This window comes from Pseudochaenichthys georgianus, chromosome 7 (genome assembly GCF_902827115.2).
Source record: "Pseudochaenichthys georgianus chromosome 7, fPseGeo1.2, whole genome shotgun sequence".
NCBI classification, from domain to species: Eukaryota; Metazoa; Chordata; class Actinopteri; order Perciformes; family Channichthyidae; genus Pseudochaenichthys; species Pseudochaenichthys georgianus.
In genome coordinates this window covers 4,283,122-4,300,673 of record NC_047509.1, presented here as the reverse complement: position 1 = coordinate 4,300,673, position 17,552 = coordinate 4,283,122, and the positions used below count along the sequence as shown (strand labels likewise).

At 42.6% G+C, this 17,552-nt stretch overlaps 1 pseudogene; it reads right to left on the bottom strand.

The window, feature by feature from the left end:
* The window catches only part of LOC117449134 (PDZ domain-containing protein 4-like), a 74,509-nt pseudogene extending 62,838 nt beyond the window's left edge, over window positions 1-11,671 (bottom strand).
* Between the last annotated feature and the right edge of the window lie 5,881 nt (window positions 11,672-17,552).

Genomic DNA, 17,552 nt, shown 5'->3' with positions numbered 1-17,552 from the left:
TGTGTGTGTGTGTGTGTGTGTGTGTGTGTGTGTGTGTGTGTGTGTGTGTGTGTGTGTGTGTGTGTGTGTGTGTGTGTGTGTGTGTGTGTCCAGGGGGGGGAGCGTGTGTGTTTGTGTGTGATTGATGTCCAGACAAGCCCACACAGCGTGGAAATCAAATAAAATGAAATAAGCCCCCTATACCTTTCAGCCTTCAGCTTCAGAGAGATTTGATGAACACACACACACACACACACACACACACACACACACACACACACACACACACACACACACACACACACACACCTCTTTCATTTCCTCGGTATGATTCCTGCCGTTTGATTTTCAGTTCAGATTTAGTTTCCCTCAAACAGACGGAGCCTGAAACCACCAGAGAGGCGTTCAAATGCTCTGAGGCAGCGTGGGGCAAACCACACACTGCTACTGAAAAAAACATGCAGGCACTAAGAGAGGAAGTGGTCTCAAATGGAAACAAAGACATCTATAGTACATCATCGTAGTCTTTTTCCCAGTATTCATCTGTATTATTTATCACACTGTTTTAATGTTTAATGTCACCAATAAGAGATGTTCATTTTGAGTGGTGTTTGTATCCACTTGATGAATCTGAATCAAATATTTATTATATTGTGTACGCCATAACTCCTGAGGGACATGTCTGCTTCTTTAGCTGCTAAATCCTCCACTTTGTCCCCCAGCACATCTCTACACAAAACACTGTCTGCTTCTGTGTTCTGAGCATGTAGTGGAAGTCACTCTGGTGTCAGACAGGTTTCAAACATCTACCACCCAGAGAGGATTACATTACCGTAAATAAAAATGGAGATTTAGACATTAGTTATCTTCTCTGTTTTGCTGAAAGTGATCTCAAACAGGAACTCTCTCTACTGAATGTCTTTGTCTCCATTTTGCACCCCTTGTCTGTGTTTATAAAGTCAAATAGCTTTGAGATTAGTGTTCATTTCTACTCAATTTGTAACAAGACTACAGCAAAAACCCTTTCATTTAATTTTGAGAAACCTCTGTTTCCAACTTCTGGAGGAATCCCTCAAACACACCACGCGTTGCATCCAATTGAATCTACCTATTGATTTTGTAATGGAACACCACGTCTCAAATTAGCTCCACCAGACTGAATTAACCTGTGTGTGTGTGTGTGTGTGTGTGTGTGTGTGTGTGTGTGTGTGTGTGTGTGTGTGTGTGTGTGTGTGTGTGTGTGTGTGTGTGTGTGTGTGTGTGTGTGTGTGTGTGTGTGTGTGTGTGTGTGTGTGTGTGTGTGTGTGTGTGTGTGTGTGTGTGTGTGTGTGTGTGTGTGTGTGTGTGTGATTGCGATTGCTTAACATCTCTTCTTCAAATCTCTTGAGGTAATCAGAATCTATTACAGACCTCATTAATCACACACACACACACACACACACACACACACACACACACACACACACACACACACACACACACACACACACACACACACACTGAATGCCCCCTCTCACCTTGGCTATGTAGGAGATGGTGTCACTATCAGAGTGTGTGTGTGTGTGTGTGTGTGTGTGTGTGTGTGTGTGTGTGTGTGTGTGTGTGTGTGTGTGTGTGTGTGTGTGTGTGTGTGTGTGTGTGTGTGTGTGTGTGTGTGTGTGTGTGTGTGTGTGTGTGTGTGTGTGTGTGTGTGTGAAAAAAAGTTGAATTAAGAAACATCATAAAAAAGCTGTATCTGTCTCTCGTGCTTCTGCTGGTCTGTCCCCGCCTGGGCAAATGTAATTCATGACAAACATTGATCCTAAAGGTTTGTAATAAAAGAGGAGAGATGTTGTAGAACCGCTGACGTCCAACGTGTGCTTAAAGCTTTCTGTCCACTGAAAGAAACACACATCTGCAACTGCATTGCGCTGTAAAATAGGATTAAAGACCTGAACATAACTTTATTGACAGCATTTAGCAACAGATCCTATGAGCTGTAGCCGAGACCCGTACTGCGCCTGGGACGGGGAGAGCTGCTCCGCCTTCACCCCCTCCACCAAGAGGTCAGGGCACGCTTTACTGCAGCCGTCAATACTCAACTTAAATAATAATATGTGATACTTATATAGCGCTTTTCTAGAAACCCAAAGACGCTTGTTTTTGACAGTTTAATCCCAGATAAAATGTTCCTTATTGGGTCTTGAACATATTTTCTTGAGGGATTGAAATGAAATGTTAAGTGTCTGTTGACTTAATATCTTGTCCTTGTTGATGTTGCAAAAATATAAAATGTTATCTGGCAAAAAAAGTATTATAGAATGTTACTGTATCATATCATATCGTATCGTATCGTATTGTATAATATAGTATCGAATTATTTCGTATCATAATGTGTCATTGTGTATCATTGTATGGTTTTGCATTGTATCGTATTCAATCTCAATCTTTATTTATATAGCACATTTAAAACAACCTCAGGTGACAGTATTGATCACCTCTTATCATATTGAATCGTACCAATATCATATTGTACGGTATCGTCTCGTAACGCATCGTATTTCATCGCATCACATGGGACCTTATCGTATTGTATCATATTTTCCCGATGTATAGTATCAGATTATATTTTGTCCTAGTCTTATCTTCTGTCATATCGTATTCTATCGAATTGCGCCGTGATGTACTTTTGAATATACCAGGTCTAGCCGTTGTATTATCTTCTCACTTACCCCCGAACAGTCAACACTACAATGTGGTTGAAATCCATATCCAGATATATAGTTACAAATATTATGATGTTTGATATTTTATCGTCCAGACCTATAGTGTCAACTTAACTCTTAATTTCTTGTTTTCAGGAGGAGCAGAAGACAGGACGTCAAACATGGAGACCCTCTGAGGCAGTGCAGGGGCTTCAATGCCAAAGGTGGGGCAATCCTTCTGTTCTCTTTCACTTTAGAGTGTGTTCGTTCGGAGCAGTTTGGCAAGTTTACTTACATAGCACAGTTCTACGACAAGGCAATTAAATGTTTCTCTGTGTGTGTGTCTGTGTGTGTGTGTGTGTGTGTGTGTGTGTGTGTGTGGTGTGTGTGTGTGTGTGTGTGTGTGTGTGTGTGTGTGTGTGTGTGTGTGTGTGTGTGTGTGTGTGTGTGGTGTGTGTGTGTGTGTGTGTGTGTGTGTGTGTGTGTGTGTGTGTGTGTGTGTGTGTGTGTGTGTGTGTGAAAAAAAGTTGAATTAAGAAACATCATAAAAAAGCTGTATCTGTCTCTCGGTGCTTCTGCTGGTCTGTCCCCGCCTGGGCAAATGTAATTCATGACAAACATTGATCCTAAAGGTTTGTAATAAAAGAGGAGAGATGTTGTAGAACCGCTGACGTCCAACGTGTGCTTAAAGCTTTCTGTCCACTGAAAGAAACACACATCTGCAACTGCATTGCGCTGTAAGATAGGATTAAAGACCTGCACATAACTTTATTGACAGCATTTAGCAACAGATCCTATGAGCTGTAGCCGATTGCAAGGGCATGGGTTTGGTTTCAGGATTGGTGCTTAAAATAAATCAAATGTACAAACATAAAAGCTGACTTTCAATCTCCATATGACCTCAACAACCTTCAGCGTCAGCGGCCTGTTTATAAGCTTTCATGTGTGTTTGTTTGTTTGTTTGTTTGTTTATGTCTAAACAGATACTAAGAAATAATATATATATAGATCTGTTGTGTGCAAGAGTAGAAATGTTGTGTGTGTGTGTGTGTGTGTGTGTGTGTGTGTGTGTGTGTGTGTGTGTGTGTGTGTGTGTGTGTGTGTGTGTGTGTGTGTGTGTGTGTGTGTGTGTGTGTGTGTGTGTGTGTGTGTGTGTGTGTGTGTGTGTGTGTGTGTGTGTGTGTGTGTGTGTGTGTGTGTGTGTGTGTGTGAGCTTTTTACAAATCAGCAGCTCTTCTACTCGCTATCTTCAGACATTTTCTGTAGCATGAAGTCATATAACAAGGATCCCCTGCTGTGAGCCACACAACACACACACACACACACACACACACACACACACACACACACACACACACACCCACACACACACACACACACACACACACACACACACACACACACACACACACACACACACACACACACACAACACACACACACACACACACACACACCCATCTGAAATCAATTGTATCTCTCATTCCGAGCCCTACATGGGGTCCTCAACCACAATTCTCTCTGCAACAGGCAGTGAGAATTGTGGTTTTCTTTGGTGGGGAATTTAATTTTGAAATCTAAAGAAATAATAATAAATACAGATTTAAAGGCCGTGATGGATTTGAGCGTGGAGTGGACCACTGCCACTTTGAGCCACTGGGAGCTTTGTTTTCATCTGAACACAGACACAGGAGAGGGAATGTATGTCCTTACACGTTAAGTGGTACGAATGGTAAATCGTAAAACATGCAATTAGTAACTCCATAAGCACGTGTGTGTTGTGTTTGTGTATTGATAAAAGGGAGGAAGGGTGTGTCTTCGTGTGTGTGAAGGGCAGTCGGTAACAGCGTGAGTCTGGCCCACACAGACATAAATGACCTGTCGAGCGTTACTGCTGTCCCACTGCAGACTCTCAGGAAATACAAACAGTGCTTGAAGAGAACAACATGTTTTTTTCTGTAACAGAAGACACGACTAGAAACAGGAAATAGTTTAAATTGTGTCGAGCTGAAAATACAACCATGGCAGCTTGAGTAGGAGTTGAATTTAAATTAGATGTATCTGTCAAGATGTGGTACTTTGTGTCACGGAGATCTGCTGTGAGGAAGAAGTGTAACGGGAATAAAGGAGAGTAAAAGTGTGTGTTTTATGTATGAGAGGCTCGGGCTGCAGCTCCTCCATAAACATGTGCATTTCGAGGTTTTTGACACGTTCCGTGAACGCTACACGCTGACCAGTTTCAGCCTGAAACACTCAGCCGCAGTAACCACTGACGAAGACGTGTGTAGCGTCTCTTATTATAATACATCGACTTACATGAGACTAATTTATTCTAAGTTGCGCTGCTCTCTTTACTGCTTTACATTTACAGCTGCACACACAGGCAGTGCGTCTCAAAGGCACCTCAGCAGCTGCTTATATTCATTAGTTTCTCTTCATACCAAATAACCAATGCAGTTCAAACCGGCACCATGCTCAGCTCCGAGTGTTACAGTCAAGAGTCGCTCAGTGACAATATACAACCAGCACCAGGGACAGCTTATAGATTAGTTATGAGTAATACTATGAACTTTGAAATGGTGAGTTTGGAATAAGGGAGCTGACCAGATCACAATAAGTCAAACGGTCAACATTTTTTGATGCAAAACTAAGATTATCACAGTTAGCTGACGCTTTTTAGTGACTTAGAAGTACAGGGACATTCTCCCTGGAGTGGCTGAGGGCCACGTGCCTTACTCAAAGGCACTCTAGCGGTACTGTTCCAGGCGGGAACTCACAACCTTCCGATCTTCAGCCCACCTCACTATCCGTTAGACCACCACTGCCCCAGGTTTGATTGAGGCATCGACACACATGTGGAACTAGAATAAATCAATATAAACATGTATCCACAGTGTGCAGACTGCAGGAACGAGGCTATTCTTTTTTATGTGCACATGGATGCATGGAAGTACGAGCATCAGTGCACTAGCTGTAACACACACACACACACACACACACACACACACACACACACACACACACACACACACACACACACACACACACACACACACACACACACACACACACACAGACAATTGCACCACCACTGTACATGAAGGAGCAGCAGAGGGGAGAGCAGGATTCCTCTGTGACGTTCAGCCTGTTATGATTCTGTTTAGTTGTATTTTTGTTGTGTGCTGTTGTGTGCTATTTCCTGTCTCACCCCTCTCTTCTCTGTGTTCCTCTGCAGGGCTGGTGTGTGACAGGGAGTTGGCTGGCTCCTCCCAGTAGCAGACGAGGCACACCTGTTTCCACTCACCTCTTCACCTGTAGAGATAAAAGCCCGGTCCTCATGCCACTTCCCTGCCAGATAATTCCTCTGTGTTTCGACCCTCCGGTGTGTCTCGCTGCTCTCCTCGTTGTTTGGATTATTGTTTGGATTTTTGCCAGCCAACTTCCTGACTCCACTGCCGTATGTTTTGTTCTCTGCTTGAATAAAGCTTTTTGTTTATCGACCATCTCTCTCCAGTCTTTTGCTTTGGGGTCCAAAATCCTATAGGCCGTAACACAGCCTCCTCATAAAACACATGACCCTTACAGGAAGGAACTACACTAACCTGCAGTGATATATGGTACTGTAGCTTCCTCTACAATATCTCTCTCTCACACACACACACACACCACACACACACACACACACACACACACACACACACACACACCACACACACACACACACACACACACAGCCAGTCCTCTTGGTTCTTAATGCTAACGGCACTTAAAATGAAATGTATTATTATGATCATTATTCCAATGCAATGCAAAACAATGAAGGTTTCTAAAAGCAGACCCTGACTACAGGGGGGGCCTGGGGAGGAGGTGAGAATAATGCAGGTGTTGCCCAAGGCTCCTGTCTGTTCAGTTAATAATGAACTCCAGAGGAGCATACAGTATTAACGCGGTCTGATCCTGAGGGTTCCTCCGCTCTGTTTCAGCCTGCAGACAACATGAGAGCTGCAGAGCCAATCAGTGGCTCTGATTGGCTCTGGAAGCCCCGAGAAACAAAGACCTCTAAAGTGATCTAATTTCTGAGGCTGACATGGTTTCCTGTCTTAATGACTGATGGTGAAAAACATAGATTATTTTTTTTCAAATTCCTCACTTTTGTTTCGTTTTATTTGAGCAAAGAAGAACACATCTCAATGCTAGCTGTGGCTGAGAGAAAGGACACTTGATGCACAGATTGAAGAGGCCCTATTGTGCTTTTTGGGGTTTCCCGTCCCTGTATTGTGTTCTGTAGGGTTTGGTGTAAATGGTCTGCAAAGGATAAAATCCCCGTCTTCCTTCCTGAGGGAGTTTCTCTCCCACATACTCTCCCCCACCCCCGAAACGCCTCCATTGGACTCCTTTGTTTGCTTCCTGTACGTAGTGATATCACTATAGTAACACTCCCGCTTCTATTGGCTAGCGCTCCAACACATTGTATGTGATAGGCTAAGGGGCGTGACTTCTCTAAGCGGTTGAACAATCACAACAGAGCCGGCCAGCTAACCAATCAGAGCAGACTGGGCTCTGGTTTCAGACAGAGGGTGAAAAGAGGTGCTGCAGCACAGGCAGTATGAGAAAAATAAAGAGCTTTTTGAACATTAAAGAATTGTCCCAGTAGAGACACTACATACTGATATACACCTGAACATCAGCAGGAGAGGACTCTTTAAAGTAGAGACACTACATACTGATATACACCTGAACATCAGCAGGAGAGGACTCTTTAAAGTAGAGACACTACATACTGATATACACCTGAACATCAGCAGGAGAGGACTCTTTAAAGTAGAGATACTACATACTGATATACACCTGAACATCAGCTGGAGATGACTCCTTAAAGTAGAGACACTACATACTGATATACACCTGAACATCAGCAGGAGAGGACTCTTTAAAGTAGAGACACTACAGTACATACTGATATACACCTGAACATCAGCAGGAGAGGACTCTTTAAAGTAGAGATACTACATACTGATATACACCTGAACATCAGCTGGAGATGACTCTTTAAAGTAGAGACACTACATACTGATATACACCTGAACATCAGCAGGAGAGTACTCTTTAAAGTAGAGACACTACATACACCTGAACATCAGCAGGAGAGGACTCTTTAAAGTACAGACACTACGTACTGCAGTGGCGAGCGGTCAGGGCCCTCTAGGCCCTCTGTGAGGGCCTAAGATATTCTAAAAAAATAATATTTAAAAACATTTAAAAATATATCTTTTTTTAAATATATATTTTTTAAATATTATTTTTGTATATTTTTCATTAGTTTTTACCGAAAAAAACTTGATTTAATTGTATTTAAAATAACATTTCCAAAGAAATAAATCCTTCGAATCTGCCTGTTCAGTTCTGTTTGAATGTGAAGGGTTAGCTTAACCGTTACATGAAAAAAGCTCGTCTGGCCCTCTCTGCGATTCACAGAGGGCCCGCTATAGTAAACTCAACGAGAGAGTAATGTCAAGTGACAGTCCAATTGACCAATCATATCTCCCCTCTAAATGGGAGGGCTTTATTATCGCGGACTTTATGACAGGTTCCCGCCCGCTGCGCTGCCAAGTTTATGCATGTGATATATCAACGGGTCAAGCTAGGAATTAGATAATTAGCATACGTTCATTCACGATGGCTCACGTTAGTGATAGTGATGACATCGTTGCGAAACTACTAACTGAGGTCTTTTTCAAGAATGAGTTACACGGATAAATTGGAGTTAATTACCAAGGGCGACCAACACCACAGCTTATTTTGGTTCAAAAAACCAAACGGTTCGAGAGGCATTTTAAATATCGGCAATTACGCCAGATACAACTGGATGACCGGATCAACCAGGGAACAAAAGCTGTACTGCTGGGATTGCTTGCTTTGGAGCGGACAGTGGGTCATGGGCCAAAGATGGATATTCTGATTTAGGAAGTTTATCCAAATCAGCACATCGCCATCAGAATGCTTCAGGTCACCTCAGAGCTACTATTCGGCTTAAAACATTTGGGGACACCAGGATAGAGCTCCAGCTGGATGAGCAACAACGCCGGGGTGGTCATCATTCATAATGAAAAGGTGAAGAGGAACCGAGGAATTTTGAAACGCCTCATAAATTGTGTGGTGTACTTGGGCAAGCAGGAGTTGCCGTTCCGAGGTCACGATGAGAGTGTAACTTCAATCAAACAAGGGGAATTACATAGAGTTGCTGGATTTAGTGGCAGAATATGACAGCGACCTTCACACACAACCTCGCCACATCAACAGTCTTTACCCGGCCACATCTTCAAGGATTCAGAATGACCTGATCAGCGCTGTCGCAAGTGTAATGACGGATAGCATGAAAGAGTATTATTTACGTTAACGAGGTAAATAGGCTAAAAGAAAAACATGTTTTCCAAATGAACTACGCATCTCTTGAGTGACAATATGCCTGCGCTGCACCTCCAAGGTGCGCATTACATTATTGCGCAATCTATGTCTGTCTGTGTGTGTGCTGCGCGAGCCGAGATGATGTGTGTGTGCGTCGTCTTTTCATATTTAAGTTCGTAGCAGTAGAAGGCTGCTGTGTGTGTGTGTGTGGTGTGTGTGTATGTGTGTGTGTGTGTGTGTGTGTGTGTGTGTGTGTGTGTGTGTGTGTGTGTGTGTGTGTGTGTGTGTGTGGTGTGTGTGTGTGTGTGTGGTGTGTGTGTGTTGTGTGTGTGTGTGTGTGGTGTGTGTGTGGTGTGTGTGTGTGTGTGTGTGTGTGTGTGGGTGCGCACGCGTTAATTTGCGTATTGCACCCTGGGCCGCTGTTTTGATATTCCGCTGAAGAAGTATACTATAGGCTGTGACGTAATAACATTTTTTTTTTTCAAGGGAAGAGGGGGGTGGGGTCAGAGGGCCTAGGTAGAAAAGTCACGGCTCGCCACTGACGTACTGATATACACCTGAACATCAGCTGGAGATGACTCTTTAAAGTAGAGACACTACATACTGATATACACCTGAACATCAGCAGGAGAGTACTCTTTAAAGTAGAGACACTACATACTGATATACACCTGAACATCATCAGGAGAGTACTCTTTAAAGTACAGAACACTACATACTGATATACACCTGAACATCAGCAGGAGAGGACTCTTTAAAGTAGAGACACTACATACTGATATACACCTGAACATCAGCAGGAGAGGACTCTTTAAAGTAGAGACACTACATACTGATATACACCTTGAACATCAGCAGGAGACGGACTCTTTAAAGTAGAGACACTACATACTGATATACACCTGAACATCAGCAGGAGAGGACTCTTTAAAGTAGAGGACACTACATACTGATATACACCTGAACATCAGCAGAGAGGACTCTTTAAAGTAGAGACACTACATACTGATATACACCTGAACATCAGCAGGAGAGGACTCTTATAAAGTAGAGACATTGCATACTGATATACACCTGAAACATCAGCAGGAGATGACTCTTTAAAGTAGAGACACTACATACTGATATACACCTGAACATCAGCAGGAGAGGACTCTTTAAAGTAGAGACACTACATACTGATATACACCTGAACATCAGCTGGAGAGGACTCTTTAAAGTAGAGACACTACATACTGATATTCACCTGAAAATGAGCAGCAGAAGTCCTCTTTAATATGTACTTGCCTTTTCATCTGCAGTCTAGTTGCTGTAACACTAAATGTCCGCACTCTGGGACAAATAAAGGATGTTTGATAAATAAACACATCTGATTGGTCAGAAGGTCGCTGACCCGCTCTGACGTCTTACCTGGAACATGATCCTGTACTGCTCCTCCGGACGTTTGACCACACACATGTTGCAGCCCATGGTGGCGTCTCACTCTCGTCCTCTTCTCTTCTCGTCTTTAATCTCTGCGTCCGCTGTCTCTGCAGGTCCTTCAGGAAACGGCCGACACCCCGTATCGATAATCCAGCGCGCCCTTTGACCTCCAAATGTGATGTCCTCAGGAGTGTCTTCTCCTTCTCTTTTCTTGAGACAAAAAATCCCCGTATTTGAGGCAACTTTCGAGCAAAAGATTAAGTGTTTTTGAAATGTGTAATCCCTTCTGAAATCGACCTTTTAAGTTTCCTAAACGTTGATCATAAATCCTTCACGATAATATTCCAAGGAAGGAGTTCATGATGAGGATAATTTGATTTAAACGTCTTCTGCCGTTTGCTAGGATTATCTGTCCTGGCTTTAGTGGTGTTCTGCAAAAGACGCATCCTTCGTAAAGTGATTTTTCAGTCACTTTTTTATGTTTTTGGAAAATATGCAAAAAGGATTTGTGCTGTGGTTTTAGTTTGCCATCAGAAAAGGAACATTTCCCGCAGAAAATCGAAGCCACTTCATCTAATAATCCCAAATGTGCTTCATGAAGTCCATCGAATGGCCTGTCAATCAAACTTCTTCAACAAAAACATCTCTGTTTAAAAATGTGTCACTTCTGATGAACCCCCCCGCTGAGTCAAGCTGAGTTCACTTCCTGTTGTCTCCTCTGCTCTGTCACTCCGAAGACAGAAGGACACCTCCCTGTTTCTCAATGTTCAGCATTGCAGGCGAGACAATGACACAGAACACAAGAGGAGGGGGACACCTCACAGTGAACACCTCTTATCTGCCGTCCCTCGGGCGCACAGAGGCGAGATGCTTTGTCTTTTCATCACGGGGAAAATTAATTTCTATTCATACGCAGCAGATTGTTTCATCCCCGCAGGGGAGGAAGAGGGCGAGGCAGAGGGGGAGGCAGAGGGGGAGGCAGAAGGCTCTTCACTTTGTGCGTCAAACTGTTGAAATGTGGAAACAACTCATTTCCTTTGTGGGTGTCCTAGAAAATAAATAGTTCCTGATGAAGAGGAGGGAGCTGATGGAGGAAGGAAGGAGTCTCTGGAGGGATGAAGGTGTGTGTGCTTCCTCGGTGTGGCGCCTTGATGAAGTTTAACCTACACACTCTTCAGACTAACCTCTCAGTGTGTGTGTGTGTGTGTGTGTGTGTGTGTGTGTGTGTGTGTGTGTGTGTGTGTGTGTGTGTTGTGTGTGTGTGTGTGTTGTGTGTGTGTGTGTGTGTGTGTGTGTGTGTGTGTGTGTGTGTGTGTGTGTGGTGTGTGTGTGTGGTGTGTGTGTGTGTGTGTGTGTGTGTGTGTGTGTGTGTGTGTGTTGTTTGAAGTTTGCAGCTAATATAGAAATATAATTGGCTGATTTTCTAAGTGGTGAAATCTTTGAAGTTAACCTGGTTTTAAATGCATTTGAACTGCTCTTAAATCGATTGATAACAACTAAAGGAATCTGAGTCGTGGTGCTTTTATGCCCTGTACCGCTGCAAGGTGTTTGACTTCAGATGGAGGAAAGATTACTGTAAAAATGATCAACAAAATATGACTATTATTTCCCTGACACAATGTGGTGCTTTTCCCCAAAGGAGATCTCCTCAGAGCTTCAGTCAAACACACAGTGCTGCTTTCTTAACACTGTAAAGTCCTACTAATATTTACAAAACACTTAAATGTTAAATATCTTCAGCCCAATGTGTGTGTTTCTGTCTCCGGAGGGTCGTTTGAAGCCACAGTGGGAATGAGGCCAGTTTCAATTAATAAGACACGAGGAAGAAAACCTCCTTTTCTCTGCCGCTCAATAATTCATCGGAACATCAGCGAGAGATGGAAAGACAGAAATGTGATCTGAAATATGAAATATTAGTAACAGAGAAATCTGCAATAGTGACTCTGAACAGAAAGATGTATGTTTCTAGACAAAGGCAAAGGTTGTAAATCAAATATTGAAGTTTGTATAGCCAAGCTCCAATATGATCAATTATCTTATCCTTAAAAGATAATGATGTGAAACACCAGCGTCAACAGTATTGTGTTCTCATTGTGCTCAATTATTATGGTCTGTTTGTGCTTTCAATTGATACAAAGTGTCCTTGAAATGAATAGAAAATCACACAAAACCCCCTTTTTCCACTTAATATTAAAGTAAGAAGCAATCGATAATCAAACACCGCTTGTGTTGAATGACCTGCACCCACTAGTTCAGGTAAAGAGACTTAATGTGTGCTTTAAATTGATTATTTAATCAAACTGCTAATATACCAAATCCTGAGCAGCTGGAGTTTTCAGTTTAGGGATGAAACAGTTTGTGTTTTTGACAACATTAGTAAGTTGTAGCACCTTGATGAGGGGTCTTTACGACACAACGCCACGTGTGCTTAAATAACAGGGAACACGAAAGGATATGACATCTACAGTGTGTGTGGTGTGTGTGCTTATCAGTGTGCTTACAGCTCCTAGTGTCTACACTTTATCTAAGTAAACATTAACACTTATTTGTGTGCTTTGTTTTTGAAATCTTACTCAATAAATGATCACAGGTCCTTCAGTGTTTTATCAAAAGCACGCCAAGTGTAAAAAGAGTTGTGTGCAGTCGCATGGATTTAGGCACGTGTTGCTTCTGCCGTTATATGTTGATTTAACTTGATATCTTAACTATCCCCGATGGGTAAAGGCACAGGTTTATTTTAATACCTTTAGTCCTGCTCGGGTTTTTATTTCTCACCTCAAAACATTGTTCTGACAGCCACACTTTCTCACTTGTGCTTTTACAAATGTCAGCAGTGTTGTTGCTTTTTGATCATAAACTCAGACATATATCGGTTGCTTTTAAGATGAATCTCTGAGCTCCACATCCATCTGATATTCAGATCGTTTCCACTACTCTGTTGAGCTTTAGCTGTCACTGCATGGAGATAGCAAACATGGGAAGCTTGGTATAAATCACTGCTGTTTCGTCACGGATTCACTTTTAGATGTTGAGGCTTTGCAGAGCGCTCGCTCGCTCCCTGCCCGTGGGTTTATGATCGCCCGCAGACGCTCCTTGAGATGGAATTAGCCAGCAGCAAGAGGACAGGCGGCGTGGACGCTGTGCAGGAACCGCAGCGCGCTCAGACTGTGTCCCTGCTGCCGGGCATGACTTATCTGCTTCTACGAGACTCTGCCTCTCTGCGGCTGTAATCTGTCATCAACACCTGCTTTACACACGTCGTGGAGGCTTGGTGTAAAAGGTGCAGGCGGAGAAAAGAGCAAAGAGAACAAAAACGGAGCAGAAAGGTAGATGGAGAGACACGAGGAAGTTAAAGAGGACACAATGGTCCTTAAAATCCCTTTCCAGAATAATCGAATACTTGTCTTGCAGCTGGATTGATGATATTTGGATCCGTTGAAAGACCAAGATGGCGGATTCTGGTGTGTTTGACTTGTAGGTGCCAAAAAAAGTTGCTTCTTAAATCCAAAAATATCTTGTTGGCGAGTAAAGACTCAACAATTGTGCATTTTGGCAACCGCACACCAGTTGCCTGGGAAGATATCTCAGGTTCTTTGCTCCAACTTTATCGATACGATGACTTCCTGCTCTCACGTTGAATTTCAAGTGTCTTTAAATCCTTTTCTGAGCGGAATAGAAGTAGCTCCTAGACTCCTGAGTCCCCCAAATCCTCCTTCAAGACCGATAATCCAGAGAGGTGAAGATTGCTTTTGTTTCGATCATTACAATCGCCAAAAGTCCTCCTCTTCCTCCTCCTCCTCTTCCTCCTCTCCCAGGAGTGTAAGGCCTCTTGTTTTCTGAGGAGAACTAGATCCCCCGACCGTCAGCCTTTTCTCTCCCTCTCTTCATCCTCTCCTCTGCCGCTCCGTCGTTTCTGCACAGAGGTTAAAGCAGGCTTAGTTTCGCTCCTGGACACACAGAACACAGAGAGACAGAGAGAGGTCTTATACTGGTGCTACACTCTGATTGGATGAGGGCCATGAACACACAGGCTTGTTGAGTCTTTTCATCCTCTCTTCCTGATCAGAATTTCAATGTTTGAACTCAAGGTGTGTTTGATCACCTCTGCATTTAAAAGAAGAAGCCTGTCGTCAGGCAGCTGGAATATTTTGGCTTTTACTCCAGCAGCTGTTTGGCAAGATCTCAAACACACAAGCGTCATTTTATCGGGTAAAGAAATCCTCAACAAGTGAAATAATCTGACAGAGAAAGCAGAGGAGCTCAATCGTTAACCAATAGAAATCAATGTTAGGTTGAGCGGTCAGTCAATAAACCAATAACCAATCTGAGGGTCACAAGATTCTTAACAGGACGTTGAAGCAGATCAAACATATATCCTCTGAACCCAAATTATCTTCAATATTTTAGACTTTCTTTCTATCCACATTTGTTTGAGGTCATTATTCTGTTATCCGTCTGAGTTAGAGTTAGTGTTACTGGATTAGTCAACTAAAACGGTTTTTTAGCAAAATACCAAACACTATGTAGTTCCAGTTTCTCACTTTGCAGTAATTGCTGCTTCATTCAATCTTATGCTGTATAAATAATTAACATATTATATCGTTTTTGACTGTTTCAAAGACAAAACTGAAATGCCTCTCTACATGTGAAGGACATTCATGCAAGGAAATAATTGAGGCATACATAACAAAAGTAAATTGTGAATTGCAGCTCGTCATTTTCCAGCAATTAGTTTATATCTCAGCAAAAGACAGGTAAAATGCTGCACCATAGAAATCGCTAGAAACTACTAGAACATCCCAAAATAAATGGATTTGTATCAGATACAAGTACAAATGTTCTTACTGCAGTGGCATATTATTTACATGCAAGCAGTTGTTCAATACTTTTCAAGAAGACACCACTTTAAATTGCGATTATTTAAGATACAACACCTATAGCTACAAAGTACACATACGAGCGCCATACCTGTCAGCCTTCCTGTTGCTGCTGGTAAAAAAAGAAGTGATTTGATTTCAAACGTGTCTCAAAGATCCCCAAGTTGCACCTTTCCAGATGTTTTAGGACCCTTCCCCTGGTTGATTTCCTCGGGGGACGCAGCCTCCTCCTCCTCCTCCCACAGAAGGTGATCCTCGTCTGGGCAAAGCTTCCTCAGCGCTGTCCCTCCTCACGCGTCCTTCCTCAGAGTAATGCCACAGATCCCGTGTTCCCTCGCTGTCTCTGCAGCTGTGCACAGATGTATGCTGGGACGTTGAAAGGAGACGAGGAATCAGCGGATCTGCAGCTCTCTCTCTCTCTCTCTCTCTCTGCTTCTGCAGCATCCTCCGCGGCAGCTCAGCAGCTCAGCCAGCCAATACCCTGCAGCCGGCAATTAATGTTCCTCTCTTCGATGGCTCTCCCCCTCCTCCTCCTCTTCCTCTGCATACTTCTCCCTCCCACCTGCTCTGGATCCCTGCTCCTCCCCTCCTCCCTTTAGCTCTGTCTGTCTCTTTTCAATTCAAGTCAAATAGCTTCTTTGGCATAACGTCATACAGTATTGCCAAGACAAAACATGTTATTCTTGCTTTTGTTCAAAATGTTTATGAATGTTTATGTGGATGTGGTCATTCTACAAAGCTGTAACTGAAAAAAGGTTGACTTTAATTTAGTGTATTAGGTCATACATTTCACATAACTGTTTTAGGTTAGTTGAAAGCAATAATGTTAAGTTTAAATAAGAACATATTGGGTTCAACTTAATATTATTGCTTTGAACTGAAATGTTGAAAGCAGGGTTAGGGTTATTAGAATACACTAATACACTAAATTAAAGTACATGTTTCCGTTTTTTTCAGTTAAAGCTTTGTACAAATACGACATCTTGTCACAATCTGTCTGTGTTGTGTTTTGTCTTTTTCTGTCTTTGGTTTCATGTTTTATTTTGAAAAGTCTTCACCCCCTGTCTTGCCTGTTGCTTTCTGTCTGTTTTCCCCCCTACCCGAGTACCCGATTGTGTTCACCTGGTGCCCCTGTGTGTTCTCCTCCCTCCTCACCTGTGTCTTGTTTGTGTGATTAGTCTTGTGTGCATTTAAGTTCTGGTGTTTCTGTCTGTCTTTGTTGGTTCATTGTTTGTCGTTGACTGTGTTCACGAGGTGTTGAGGCTGTTTGTCTAAACCTTGAAATAAAGGTATTTGTTCTGTTTATTCTGCATTTGGGTCCTGCCTGCTTCACACATCTGTACATACACATTCATAAACAGTTTTGAACAAAAGCAAGAATAACATGTTTTCTTTACAAGAAAAACACTACTTTCTGAACATGAGCTATAGAAAATGTATCAAAAAAATACAAAAATAAAAACAGAACAATAGAAAAAGTTACGATGAGATACTGATTATTGTGCAGGATATAATAAATTCATATATTACATTAATATGAAAATAATAATACTAACAAAAAGACGAGAAATTTGAGACCAGGGGGGTATACTACGAAGCAGGATTTTCACTTAGCCGGCTAACTTCAGGGAAAACTCGGGGTTTCCGGTCTTACGAAGCTGGTTCTCTTTTTAGCAGGCTAGATCTCCATGGTAACTTATGCTGTGCGGCTAACCTGGGGGGTACACTACGAAGCAGGATTTTCGTTTAGCAAGATAACTTCTGGGATTTCCGGTACTACGAAGCTGGTTTACTTTTTAGCGGGCTAGATCTCCATGGTGACTTATCCTGGAACCTAGTATGTGCTCCGAAGCAGGATATGTTCCAGGCATAGACTGTATATAGTCCGTGACGGACCCATAGGATTCTGCAGAGTTGCCGTGAAGCCCTTAGTAGGCGGAGTCGGCCACCTCGACTGTGACGTCAGAGTCTAATCCCGCCTGCTCCAAATAAGGGCAAAGAGGCGGAGCCGAGGCGGGACCTGCTGCAGTGTTAATTTTGACAGCTATTTTTGAGTTAGTCTTAGTCTTAGTCTTTAGACGAAAATGGTTATTAGTTTTAGTCACATTTTAGTCATTTCTATCCTTTATAGTTTTAGTCTAGTTTTAGTCGACGAAAACTCAAAACGTTTTAGTCTAGTTTTAGT